Source organism: Eretmochelys imbricata, chromosome 8, assembly GCF_965152235.1.
Source record: "Eretmochelys imbricata isolate rEreImb1 chromosome 8, rEreImb1.hap1, whole genome shotgun sequence".
Taxonomy (NCBI): domain Eukaryota; kingdom Metazoa; phylum Chordata; order Testudines; family Cheloniidae; genus Eretmochelys; species Eretmochelys imbricata.
The window spans coordinates 28,076,959-28,088,803 of NC_135579.1; the positions used below are offsets into that span (position 1 = coordinate 28,076,959).

The 11,845-nt window shown below is 41.3% G+C and overlaps 1 pseudogene; it reads left to right on the forward strand.

Moving 5' to 3' along the window:
- The first annotated feature begins 9,274 nt into the window (after positions 1 to 9,274).
- Positions 9,275 to 11,243, forward strand: LOC144269270 (uncharacterized; annotated as a pseudogene).
- The last annotated feature ends 602 nt before the right edge of the window (positions 11,244 to 11,845 follow it).

Sequence of the window (11,845 nt, forward strand, 5' to 3'; positions counted from 1 at the left end):
AGTTAGTTAAAATTAGGCATAATAATATCCACCAAAGTCTGCCTTGAAACACTTCTTCTGAAGTAGTACTTCTGACATTTTTTTTATCAATTTATTTTTGAATCATGACCTGGATTTCTTATTTCAATTAAAAAGAAATTGAGCTTGGAGAACATGCCAACTCATTAACTGATTTTTTTGAATGATTGTTTAAATGACATATTGACGTATAACCAAATAATGCTCTGTTTTCCTTTAAAATTTGTGGAGATACTGTTATCTTGTAATACAGTACTAACATATGATTATATCTGCCATTAATGCAGTTAACAGTAGATGACAAATTTTATTAAGTTATTATGGGGCCTCATTCTCTTCTCACTTACACTGGTGAAAATCAGGAGTAGCTGCCTTGAAATCAAAAGATTGTCTCCGGTGTAAATCTGGTGTAAGCTGGAAGAATCAAGCTTGATGTGTATTGATATAACAAATTATATTACAGGATATTTAAATGCTGCTTCCCACAGTGAACAGCTGGATACCATTTTTAGCCTTCCTACTGAATGCAGAGCCACCTTTCCATTTACAAATTAAGGAACTGAACAATGTGCTTTTGGTATTGGCTTTTAGTGCGTTACCCCTCATATAAAATATATTAAAATGTGCCTTCATTGCTAGTAAGGAAAGCAACGACCATAACAAATTATTTCATATAAAAACACAAATTGTATTAATTATTTAGGTCAAGACTGTTTCATTCACAAAGTGTGAAGCTGAATGCAGTTTCAGCTGAAGAAATGAAACTGCTCTGTCCATGTGGCTGAATTGCTTCCAGCCTAACTCCCCGGGTTCCGTGTACCACTGGTGACCTCTCCATTACAGTCCCTCCAGGGAACACTGGCACTCTGATTCCAGTTCCACTGATCATGATACAAAGAGAGTTAGTTAGTAATCTGCCCTGACTAAGGAGTACCATGCTATCGGGAGTTGTCAGAGGGTATGTCTACACTGCAGTTAAAAACGCTCGACTGGCCTATGCCTGCTGACTCAGGCTCACAGGACTGAGCTAAGGGGCTGCTTAATTGCAATGTAGATGTTCAGGCTTGGGCTACAGCCCGGGGTCTAGGACCCTGTGAGGTGGAAGTGTCCCAGAGCTTGGACTGCAGCTTGAAACTGAATGTCTACACTGCAGTTAAACAGCCCCTTATCCCAGTCCCGCGAGCCCAAGTCAGCTGGCATGGGCCAGTCGAGGGGTTTGAATTACAGTGTAGATATACCCTGAGAGTCACAATGTTATCCCAGTTCCCCTTTGTGGCAGGAGTCAAGTCACCGTCTACTGGTCTGGCTCTACCAGTAGCAGATTACTTTCCCTGCTTCACTAGCCAGCCAAAGCTCTTTCTACTCCCGAGACCCTCTCTTCCTCTTCTGCTGCCCTGACCCCCATCTCCAGAGGGGGAGTAGCAGCTCTGCAGTATCTTCTCTCCCCCCAGCTGTGCTGATAACTAATGTGGCTACCTGGTGCAGGGTAGGAAGGGGATGCCTAACATCTCTTTAGTCCCTTGTGCAGGTACCTGACAATCTTGCCTTTAAGAAATTAATTAATTTTAGAGTTCTGTTTTAAAAACAGATATTTGAGGACTGCATATTAAGATTGCGAGAAGATAATGAATTGAACTCTTAGTAATCTTGGTTTTATAAAATAAAAATAGTAAGTTAATATGTATTATGCATGACACAAATGCAACACAACAAACAACAATATAGTTTGTTAATACAGTAATATAGCCAGAAAGTAATTCATTTATCTTTAAAGTACTGCACACTAAGGAGCAAATATTATAGAATATCACAGAATAAACATTACCATTTTAACAAGTGTAGTTCCTACATAATTATAATAGTCTACATGTGAACATTTGCATTTCTGATAAGAGCAAACGGTGGAAAAATCAGAGCCTTGAGCAAAGATCTGTGAGACTAAAATGCTGATGACAGTCTGTCACCAGCATTTTATTCTAAGGATTCTTCAGAAATAGAATAATTCTGTATATATTATTTAGAAAACTTATAATCAGTGCACATTAGGTCAGATTTTCAAATGCAGGTGCATGTAATAGCATGCAGACAGTTGTGCATATTGAAATTTAGTGAACAAACACACAATGTGCACATGAAAATTTGATATTTACCCTAGCACATGATTGTCTTACCAGCAGCTGCAGTATCTGAATCTGGCCCATGCAACTCTTGTCTGGAATAAGGTGATATAAAGTGTATTTATCAAAAGACCATAGATTTTCTATAGCTGAAATTTAGAGTATAATTGCTTTTAGGCAACTCTGACCTTTGGAAATGGTTGGACTTTCTATCTATGACTCCTTTCAGTTAGTGAAGGCTACCCTGCCACAGGGAGCAGTGTCGGTGTCCTCACTGGTTGCACTTCTGCCCAGGCCTGTGTATGAGTATTTGAACTATTCCAGCTAGGTGTGGGAATCTAAAGTTAAAGATATTTATCCTCATTTAGGGTCTGATCCAAAGCTCAGTGAAATCAATAGGAGCTTTGTGTCAACTCCTTAAGCTCTTTGAGCTATGCAGCTGTTGACTGTTTTCTGTGTTTTGTAAAGGCCATATGCCTTTATGATATATGACTGTTAAAATATCTGAAAACTGTATGCTATTAAGCTGTGCCTAATGCAGAACAGTAGGAAGTGATGCTGGCATGCAAAAACAAACAAACTCAGCCTTTGCCAAATGAGGTACAGTTCAAAACCCAGATATGTGCCCTGTTTTTATTCAGTTAATGACCTCACAACCCAGTACATAATATTATGGTCTTGGATCCACATACTGAGCAGGCTGTTTGGTGCTGCATATGGAACAAGTGATTGTACTAAATGAATAGGCAAAACAGAGTTAGTGAGATGTTCATTGGCAAGCTCCGCATCTGAAATCCCTGCAAAGGAAAGGATGTCTTTGGATCACAATCCCCTAGGTGCCTTCATCCCCAAAGTCCCACATAGCAGCAGATGTGGCAGCTGCAATCTGGAATAAATGTGTGCCATACTGCCCTGGGTGTGCTTGAACACTGAAAACTTGCTGTAAATTGGTATAGTATTTTTCCAATAAATAAGACTGTATCATGCGCAAATTATAGATACAGGGCCTGGTACATACCAGTTTTATGCCAAAATCAGAGTGTAAAAAAGCAAACCTATAATGGAAAATGAGTTACAACATCAAGAGATCCATCACTGAGTGGAAAGATGGGGTCAGGAGCTATCAGATCAAATCTCCCCCAGTCTCCCAATGTGGTGTGGGAGAAAGATTACAAAGGAGGTAGGAAAGATTGGACAGTTGGTTCTCTGTTCACTTTCAATTTTAGGTGGATCAAAAGTTTTTCCACCAGGTCTGCACAAAAAAACCCAACAAAAACCAGTTTCCCCACAACTCCCCCTTCTTCCCCAACTAGGGTTGCCCATTTTGGTTGGATGTATTCCTGGAGATTTAATCACATGACATAATCTTTAATTAAAGATTAATCCAGGCCAATCCTGGAGGGTTAGCAACCATATCCCCAACAAAACCAGAGACTTTTAAAAGCAGGTCCGTTATCCTGAGAGAGGAAGGAAGTAGGGGGATGTGTTTCCTGGGAATCTCTAGACAAAATGACCTCAAATTTGCACTACAAGCTCCATTTTGTGCCCTTTGTTGGCATAGTCATTTTCAGGTGAATCTGTACATGCATGTGGATTTTTGAACACTTTGTAAAACCCTTTATGTTGAACCTTAACTATGGTGCAACAATGGTGTCACTCCATAATACCTTTAGTTATTTCAGGTCCTGATTATAATTCATTGAAGTCATTAGGAATCTGTCCACTGAATTCAGTGGTCTTTGGCTCATAAAGTTCTTCATAAGTCAGTCCATTACCTCAAAAACTACTCAGTTTTTGTTGTCTTTCTCAGAACTCCCTCAAAGTCACCACTAGGTTTCTGTCATTGGTTTTTACATCCATGGGGAAAGAGGACAAGATTTTCCTAATATTGCAACCTCTCTTGATACTGCACACCCAGACTCCAGTGGGACTGCTTCTGTCGGAAAGGTTTTGAAGAATTGAGCCTGCTCATAATTCTGTTTTATCAGATTCAAATAGTTGCTTCTATTTATCAATAATATAGAAAAGAAAAAAGGAAAACTTTAGAAAGCTTTATGAGTAAATCTGACACTTGTAAAGTATTAAGTGTCACTGTGCTTATGTTCTGGAGAAATCCATTCATTTTGAGCTTGCTTTTTTATTCTTTAATTTTCTTTTTTGTTGCACTGCTACAATATAACCAAGCGCTTGTGTTCAGAATTTTATGGCTGTAAAAAGCTCATTATTATTATTATTTATTATTATTATTTTATTATTATTCATTAGCAAAAAGTCTATTTAATTTACATTCACTAATCTCCCACTCTAACACTCTCATATCTTTTGCCAGCTAAAAGGAAAAAATAGTTCATATTTTTTTTAAGTTCAGCCCAAAGTTCATAAACTTAATTTCCATTATGTGAAGTGATGGTTAGTTGAGGATGAAGGTGTCTTGGAAGTTTTACCAGCATTGTCTGTGATTTTATAGTTTTGTCTATATCACTTTCATTTATTAACATTTGTAATATAATTATTGCTCTATCTTTTCCTTGAAACGTTTGTATTTTATACAGCAATAATTTATGTGGATTACTTAAGACTGCGATTCCATATATTTAATGTAAAGTTTATAACATGTTCAAATAAGGGTTTGTTTCTGAGAGAGCTGATTTTAATATACTGGGGTTTTTTGGTAAATATTGTATCAAATCAGATTTTATATATATATATATATAAACACAGACAAAAACTACATTAAAAGAACATTATGAAGGTTGCAAAATCAATAACTCAAAAGTTGGAAATGCCAAAATTAAGATTTTTTCTTTGAATACATGGCAGTGTAGATTCTACTAACGGTGTGCACGTACCTCATGCACATGAAGCCAGATTTTTTGGCTTCCAGTGTCCATTGGGGCTGCACATGGGATCTTAGCCTCCACATTGTTCCACATGAGGACACGAAAGATGGGGCAGCTGGGACCTCCTTCAGTTGTCTCTTACTGCCCAGGGCAGTGAGATAGAACCTAGCTGGTCTCCAATCTGCTAGACCTTTCCTCAAGCTATACTTCTCCGATACTTCTGAGAATCCTCAGAACAGCCTAGTATTCTTTAATTTAATCACCTAATCTGTTCTAGCACTTGATGGCTCAAACGTAGCTGATCGTACCCCTTCTTGTACAGCGACCTAGAAATGGCAGATTCTACACCTACAGGCTTTAAAGCCTTGTCCATCCTTTGAAGGATTAATTCCTCTGGAAGATGGGCACAGCTGATGCCTGTTCTGCTTGAGAGTATCCCGTATCTTGAGCAGGTGCTGAGTCTGCCTGTTCTCTATTAAAATCAAGACTCATTAGTGTATAAATAGAGGGAAAATCAGTGGGACAGGTTTTCAGCTACAATGTGGTTCACATTTTCTTGGCCATCATGGCGATGATGCTAGGGAAGATTTTTTCATCAAGCCACCAGAGTGGCTTGTTTTTCACTTGTACTGGAATTTTACAATTGTGTTACTTTAAGGTTAGGGAAGAATTGCTCCCTTGTCGTGTACTGACTTTATTTCCTTCCTCTGATGCATCCTGCTAAATTCAGCTGCTGAATATTAGTTCTGCCCCTTTGATGGGGTTATTGCAGAAAGCAAGAGGTGCTGGGCAACTTTGCATTTGATGTTGATTTCTGCAAAGCTGTGGTCAAAAGCTTTTAAACCCAAACCTCTCCCTGAGATCTTTTTTGGCATTATGAGATGTGTCAATGGCAATGTTCTTTTATTTTATTTTTTAATTCAAACTTGTTTAATTATAATTTGTTGTATTCACAACAAACATTTGAATTGTGAAAATGACCTTAGCATAAATTTGTAATATGGCTCTAAACCAAATGGATGTTTTCCCATTTACTTGAAAGGTTTTCCACTATTTGGAAAGATATTCATTCATCATTTGTCATTAAGTACTTGATAAATTAAAAGACACAATAAAAGTGATCTCATCTAAAGGTTTGAAAAATACCTAACATCAGCTACAGATCCGTGGTAAATTTATCCTAATAGAAGAAACACAATGCCTCAGAAATAATAGTTTATATTACTGTTAAACGAGTGAAAATATTCCCATTGAAAAAAATCATTTTTAAGCATTCTAGAATTAGTTGTTTAAGTTTCCCACTGTGATTTAATTAATCTTTAAAACCAACAAATAGCCTTTTTCCCCCTTTTTAGGTGCTTTTGTTTATTTTTAAAGGCCACTAGAGGGTAGATATTTCTTAAACCTCCTTTTAAGTTAGAAATTAAAAAAAAAAACATGTAAAAATAAAATTGTGCATGTTGAAATTTAGAGAGGCATTTTGGACTTAAAAGTAAAGTTCTGATTTTTTTTTAACCTACTATGGTTAAACCCTTATGATAACTATGATGCAAAGATGAGAGAGAAAACAAGGTGTGTGTTCTTTTTTTTCCCAGTTTGTTTACTATGTGCAGTCATTTTAACTGTTTCCCCAGTATAATTGGTCATAGTCAGTCCTCTTTTGTTTGTATGGGTCTTTCCCACATTAACTAGAGGGAGGTGGTAAAGGGAAGGAAAACAATTGTAAGACCACAAAAACTTTCACTGTGGCTCAGGGCAGATGTAGAATCAGAAAGTTTTTTAACTTTTATTTTAAGTTGACTAATTTTAAAGTTTATCATGTCCATTTAATCTTTCATAAAGACATGTTATGTCTTTATTTCCAAATTATTGTGTGATGAAAGGTTGAACTTGTCTATTGTAATATGCATTTTAATGAAAAATGTAATAGATGATTTGTGCAATGTTTCCAATACAAGTGTAAATGACAAATAGCCAGAATTTACAACTCCTTTTAAGGGCTAACTCCTGATCCAGCTTAGCATAGCAAGGGAAGGAGGCAAACTGAAAGATGCCCTGCCCAGCAGGAGTCCTTTCCCAGGGAAGGCAACTTTCTTTGTGGTGGGTGTGGGAGTATGTTGTGCAGGGCACTTTGCTGGTACACTGAGCAGGAACACAGCATACTCTGGCTGTCACTGGCTTCTGAAGGCATAATACTCACCTGCTGGCTGGGAGGATGGTTGGACATTTTCCCCACAATCTTGAAGATGAGTTTCAAGAGCTAGTGCATAAGACAAGTCTCCCCCTTAGCTCTTTCTTGAGCACTATGAAGAGATCAGTATGCACATCCCACCACCCAACTTGCAGACCAGTCCATCTTCAGACAGAATTTAGCCATAAGTAAGTTGCTTTTGTTCACTTGTGGCACCTTAGAAAAGAAGCTCCTGAGGAATTCCACCATGATTTCAACAATTTCCATCCCACTATCAACCTCAGCCTGGTCCAGTCCACACAAAAGATCGCTTCCTGGACACTACAGTGCTAATAAACGATGGTCACATAAACACCACCCTATCCCGGAAACCTACTGACCGCTATTCCTACCTACATGCCTCCAGCTTTCACCCTGACCACACCACACGATCCATTGTCTACAGCCAACCTCTGCGATACAACCGCATTTGCTCCAACCCCTCAGAAAGAGACAACCACCTACAAGATCTCTATCAAGCATTCTTACAACTACAGTACTCACCTGCGGAAGTGAAGAAACAGATTGATAGAGCCAGGAGAGTTCCCAGAAGTCACCTACTACAGGACAGGCCTAACAAAGAAAATAACAGAACGCCACTAGCCGTCACCTTCAGCCGCCAACTAAAACCCCTCCAACGCATTATTAAGGATCTACAACCTATCCTGAAGGATGACCCAACACTCTCACAAATCTTGGGAGACAGGCCAGTCCTTGCCTACAGACAGCCCCCCAACCTGAAGCAAATACTCACCAGCAACCACATACCACACAACAGAACCACTAACCCAGGAACCTATCCTTGCAACAAAGCCCGTTGCCAGCTGTGCCCACATATCTATTCAGGGGACACCATCACAGGGCCTAATAACATCAGCCACACTATCAGAGGTTCGTTCACCTGCACATCCACCAATGTGATATATGCCATCATGTGCCAGCAATGCCCCTCTGCCATGTACATTGGTCAAACTGGACAGTCTCTACGTAAAAGAATAAATGGACACAAATCAGATGTCAAGAATTATAACATTCATAAACCAGTCGGAGAACACTTCAATCTCTCTGGTCACGCAATTACAGACATGAAAGTTGCGATATTACAACAAAAAAACTTTAAATGCAGACTCTAGCGAGAGACTGTTGAATTGGAATTAATTTGCAAGGTGGATACAATTAACTTAGGCTTGAATAGAGACTGGGAGTGGCTAAGTCATTATGCAAAGTAACCTATTTCCCCTTGTTTTTTCCTACCCCACCACCCCCAGACGTTCTTGTTAAACCCTAGATTTGTGCTGGAAATGGCCCAACTTGATTATCATACACATTGTAAGGAGAGTGATCACTTTAGATAAGCTATTACCAGCAGGAGAGTGGGGTGGGGGGAGGTATTTTTTCATGCTTTGTGTGTATAAAAAGATCTTCTACACTTTCCACAGTATGCATCCGATGAAGCGAGCTGTAGCTCACGAAAGCTTATGCTCAAATAAATTGGTTAGTCTCTAAGGTGCCACAAGTACTCCTTTTCTTTTTGTGAATACAGACTTACACGGCTGTTACTCTGAAACTTGTTTTTGTTTTGTTCTCAATAGATATATCAATCCCAATTCATAATTGATATAACCAGACGTAGTTGCTATGGCCATCTGTCTCCAAATTCAGCAGTGACCTAAATGGTGGTGTGCCCACAAGTGTGGTGTAAAAAGATTGGAAAGTGAGTGTAAGGCCTGGTCTACTCTATGAGTTTGTCGGATTTAGCAGCGTTAAATCGAATTAACCCTGCACCCGTCCACACAATGAAGGCTTTTTATTTTACATAAAACCTATTTCTGTTCTTCTCCCCAACGAGGGGATTAGCACTGAAATCGACATTGCCCTTTCAAATTAGGGTTAGTGTGGACGCAATTCGAAGGTATTGGCCTCCGGTAGCTATCCCACAGTGCACCATTGTGACAGCTCTGGACAGCACTCTGAACTCGGATGCACTGGCCAGGTGTACAGGAAAAGCCCTGGGAACTTTTGAATCTCATTTCCTGTTTGGCCAGGCGAGCTGATCAGCACAGGTGACCATGCAATCCCAGACTTGAACAACAGCTCCAGCATGGACTGAACGGGAGGTACTGGATCTGATCGCTGTATGGGGAGAGAAATCCGTGCTATCAGAATTACGTTCCAAAAGACGAAATCTCAAGACATTTCAAAAAATCTCTGAGGCCATGCGGGACAGAGGCTACACCGGGGACGCAACACAGTGCCACATGAAACTTAAGGAGCTCAAACAAGCATACCAGAAAACCAAAGAATCAAACAGACGCTCCAGGACAGAGCCCCAGACATGCCGTTTCTATGCTGAGCTGCATGCAGTTCTAGGGGGGGCTGCCACCACTACCCAACCCCTGTCCGTGGACTCCGATGATGGGGTACTCTCTGTCATGCCTGAGGATTTTGCAGATAGAGAAGATGATGAGGAGGAGGACGAGCTTGAGGGAGCACACAGCACACCGTTCTCCCCCGCCAGTGATCTTTTTATCATCATGACTGAAATACCTTCCCAACCCAAAGAAGCCGGAGAAGGGACCTCTGGTGAGTGTCCCTTTTTAAATATAATACGTGTTATAAAAGCAAGATTTTTTTAATGATTAAGTAGCCCTGAGGACTTTGAATGCATTCATGGCCAGTACAGCTACTGGAAAAGTCTATTAACGTGTCTGGGGATGGAGCGGAAATCCTCCAGGGACATTTCCATGAAGCTCTCCTGGAGGTACTCTAAAAGCCTTTGCAGAGGTTTCTGGGAAGAGCAGCCTTATTCCGTCCTCCATGGTAGGACACTTTATCATGCCATGCTAGTAGCAAGTAACCTGGTATCATTGCATGACAAAGCCTGGCAGCGTATGGTCCCGGTGTTTGCTGGCATTCAAGCAACATCTGTTCTTTATCTCTCTGTGTTATCCTCAGAAGAGTTATATCATTCATGGTAACCTGGTTGAAATAGGGGAATTTAATTAAGGGGACATTCAGAGGTGGCCGTTCCTACTGGGCTGTTTGCCTGTGGCTAAAAAGAAATCCTCCCCGCAGTTAGCCACATGCGGGCGGCGGGGGGGATTGGTGCTGAGCTGTTCGTGTTTGGCTAGCAGGGATCTTCCCTGATACCAGCCATGTGGTGGGGGAAGGGGTAAAGTGATCATCCCAGAGAATTGGATGGTGGGGGGGAAGCGTTAGTTTGGTTTCTGCTGCTGTACGTTAACAGGAAAACCGCAGCACTAAATGGCCAACTCAACGTGCTTTGCTTGGTATGGGAGAGGAGGGTGCTGCTGTTATGAAGGTTGCAGAAGCCGAAAGACTATGGCTTACCATGGCCGCTTGCAAGCCGAATTCTGTTGCCCGTCCCTGCATGTGTGATCTCTCACACCAAAGCCGCAGGCACTCAATATAAGATGCAAAATGCGACCTTGTACCAAAATCACATGTGCTATGTAATGTGAATAGTGGTGTTCACCGTGAAAGAATATAGCCATTGTTCTGTAAAATGTATCTTTTTAAATACTTCACTCCCTTTTTTTCCTCCCGCAGCTACAAATGTTTCAAGCCTTCCTCCTCCGTCCCAAAGTCTATCTCAGATAAGGTGGCGAAAAAATGCATGCGCAATGAAATGTTCTCTGAGCTCATGCAGTCGTCCGGCACTGACAGAACTCAGCAGAATGTGTGGAGGGACACAGTAGCAGAGTACAGGAAAGTGGCTGATGAACGTGAGGAGAGGTGGTGGCAGGAAGATCAGAGGAGGCAGGAGGCATGAGGCAATGCTGGGGCTGCTGCGGGATCAAACAGACATGCTCCGGCATCTTGTGAAGGTTCATGAATGGCAGCAGGATCACAGACTGCCGCTGCAGCCCCTGTTTAAGCGCCCTCCCTCCTCCCCAAGTTCCATAGCCTCCTCACCCAGACGCCCAAGAATGCTGGGGGGGAGGCTCGTGGGCACCCAACCACTCCACCCCCGTGGACAGCCCAAACAACAGAAGGCTGTCATTCAAGAAGTTTTAAAGTGTCCTTTTCCTTCCCTCTTACTGTCCTCCCACACCGCACCCAGGCTACCTTGTGAGTTATCTCCATATTTTTGTAATCAATTAATAAAGAATACATGTTTTTTAAACGATAGTGACTTTATTTCCTTTGCAAGCAAGCTGTGATCGAAGGGGGGAGGGTGGGTGGCTTACAGGAAATTTAGAGGCAACCAAGGGGGCGGGTTTTCATCAAGGAGAAACAAACAGAAGTGTCACACAGTACCTTGGCCAGTCATGAAACTGGTTTTCAAATCTTCTCTGATGTGCAGCGCTTCCTGCTGTGCTCTTCTAACCACCCTGGTGTCTGGCTGCACATATTCAGCGGCCAGGTGATTTGCCTCAACCTCCCACCCCACCATAATTGTCTCCGCCTTACTCTCACAGAGATTGTGGAGCACACAGCAAGCAGCAATAACAATGGGAATATTGGTCTCGCTGAGGTCTGACCGAGTCAGTAAACTGCGCCAGCAACCCTTTAAACGTCCAAATGCACACTCTACCACCATTCTGCACTTGCTCAGCCTATAGTTGAACAGCTCCTTACTACTGTCCAGGGTGCCTGTGTACGGCTTCATGAGCCAG